The sequence below is a fragment of the Meleagris gallopavo genome, chromosome 10, assembly GCF_000146605.3.
Source record: "Meleagris gallopavo isolate NT-WF06-2002-E0010 breed Aviagen turkey brand Nicholas breeding stock chromosome 10, Turkey_5.1, whole genome shotgun sequence".
Taxonomy (NCBI): domain Eukaryota; kingdom Metazoa; phylum Chordata; class Aves; order Galliformes; family Phasianidae; genus Meleagris; species Meleagris gallopavo.
The window spans coordinates 582,945-585,904 of record NC_015020.2 but is presented as its reverse complement, the minus strand read 5'-3'; positions in this window follow the sequence as shown (position 1 = coordinate 585,904).

Here is a 2,960-nt window from a genome sequence, read left to right as displayed (position 1 = left end):
TGCCGTTAACAAACATATCAGAGTGGCAGAGGCAAATTTAACTTCAGGGATATAAACATTTCAATGACAAATGAAGCTTTTCCTAATTTTTCCCACCAAGCCATGGCTACAGATAAAATGAACGAATGAAGATAATCAGGAGAAGAAAAACTGCATCTGTTAAAAATATATATAATAAAATAATAAAAAAAAAATTGTGGCTTTGAAAGCTATGCTTAAACACTGTATACACCTTGCAAGGAAGATAAATGATGGGCAAACATTTCCACTTTGCAAAACCTCCATCTCACCACCACAAACACGCCACAAACATCTTAGGAACATCATCATTCTTATCAGAACAACACAACTTGCCTAGGTTTTCAGGATTTCAGGCAAAAGCAAGCCTATCTGTGGGACTGCTTTTGCTCAGAGATCTGGGTGCATGTGGTGGGTAATGCAGAAGGATAGGGATGTCCGTTGTGTACCCCAGGGGCATTACTGAGGCTTGCCAGACTGCTGAATTTTCTCCTAGTGCTTTCCTGAAACTCAGCCATCAGGAGCCAGCAAACTGGCCTCAGTAAAGAACTGTGAATCCAGCAGATGCTCTGGACAGAACTACTGGAACAGAAATGGGACATAAGGGAAACATACAGGAATCACCATCTTCAGAAATTTCAGTCAAAGTGAAAATGTTCAGGTAGAGAAAGCTACTCTGTTCCACACACTGCTTCATCTGGAGCAAAGGATATTTGAAACGATTATTTAAAAATAATGGTGATTTTTTTCATGGACACTTTATATGTTAAATAAATAATGAACTTGTTAGTTGATGCAAAGACGCTACACCTGGTGTTGAATTCTGCCACAGCAAAAATAATTTATTTATAAGAAAAAATCTCATTCAAGAATAATAATATCAAGAATAATCAGATCTTGATTACAAGCAATCCCAAAACAACACGTGAGGGTAAAAAGCACCCTTTGGAAAAACAACCATACCCCATCTCCCTGATTTTCCATCATTCTGCTTCAACCCGCCAGAGCAGGTGCTGGATGCCTCCAGCTCCAGCACGGCCACTCACTGCACAAACGCCCCTTCCCAACATGAAGCAGGCTGAAGAGAGCTCACCTTTCACCACACACCCTGCCTGAAGCAGGTACAGCATGGTGCCAGCAGCAGCACCCCCTCACTCTCAGCGGACGAGTTCTGCTCTGTTGCTCAAGATGTATAACATTTGTTTTTGTAATTCAAAACTTTTATTAATAGTTTCCCATACCTACATGGTACCCAAGCAAGGTTTAATCATTTCAAAGATAATTCTTTACTATGCAATTCATTCAGTTTTCCCTTTAGCACTGTTGGTTCTACATCTCAGAAATACTTTCTGCATTTACCAATTCCCACACATCTTATTAAAAAGTAACACCTCACTTGTCTAATGTTTTCAGTGAGGTCCTAGTGCCCAGCAACATCCATCACCTCGCTGTGAGACAGAATAGGAACCTAGGCTAGACCTCGATCCATGGTGCCGAGTGTAGGGGATGTCCCTCTCTATACCCTGTCCCATGGAACAGTATACTCTACAACTTCCTGAAGGGAGGCTGTGATGAGGAGGGGTTTGGCCTCTTCTCCCAGGCAACAAACAGGACCCGGGGAAACGGCCACAAGTTGTACCAGAGGAGGTTTAGGTTAGACATGAGGAAGAACTTTTTCTCTCAGAGAGTGGTCAGGCACTGGAATGGCTGCCCAGAGAGGTGGTGGAGTCGCCGTCCCTGGCAGTTTGGAGGCGTCTGGATGAGGAGCTATGAGATATGGTTTAGTGCTTGTGGTACAAATGGTGATGGGTGAACGGTTGGACTAGATGATCTTGCAGTCCTTTCCTACCTTGTGATTCTATGATTCTAACACCACTTGTTTTTCAGGACCGGTCGTTGAGCTTGTAAGGCAGGAGCCAGGCTCCCTGTTTCACACCAGGGAGGGCTGAACAACCTGCACACAGGCCCAGCATGCAGCAGAACATGCAGGGACAGGCTTCCGACACCCCGCTGTGCTCCAGATGTGTGGCCGAGGCTAGCAGTGCTTTGTAGGGACACTGACACCTACACATATCTTCGTGTGCGTGAGCATAAAATCAGAAGATGTGCCTTGTGCTATTGCAGAAGAATCACGCAATGACAGACCTTTGTGCACCGTTCTCTAAAACGTCTTGGATGACCTATTACTGATGCACACAAATTATTCAGTCAACCACAGCGTGTTTCTTCAGAGCCAAAAATAAGATTTTGTTTAAATCGGACTAAATCCCTTTTCAAGGCAACGATTTGCAATGTAAACACCAATCACCTCAGATCTCGAGGCGTGTCGTTACAGACCCGACCATGGCTTTCTGCTCCCGGGGCGCGCAGGAGGCGGGGGAGGCAGCGGTGGGCCCAGCACCGCGCGGCCCTTACACAACTCGGCAACGTTCTGCTGTTTCGTAACCCTCCGTGCGCAACGAAGAGTAAAAATAGAGGTAACGTGTGCCGGTTAGAAATCTGTGACAAAAAGCATCCCGTCTGCGTGCTGCCGGGAGGAAATGAGCTAAGATTTTGTTTAGTGCTCAGCAGCAGCAGGGGCACTTTAAGGCAAAGGTGAGGAAAAACGCACCATTGCTCGTTTTGAGGTTAGACACCTAATAACGGGATTGGCAAACGCGCAAAAGTTAACCCAAGTGCGCCCCAAACACCCGTCTCCCCCCGCAGCATCCGTCTGCAGCACCACGCTCTGCGACGGGCTCTGCTCCGCGCGTGAGGAAACGCGCTTCACTAAATGAAACTGCCGAGATGACCTCACTAAAAGCGAATGAGCCACGATCCAACCAAGGCTGGGTCAGCGGGGGGTCAGCAGCGTCCGACGGAAGGAGCCCGGCGCACACGATCCCGTGGCTGCCCGCTCCGCGCGCCCACTGCGCTCAGAGGCACCCCGCGGCCGCCCCGCT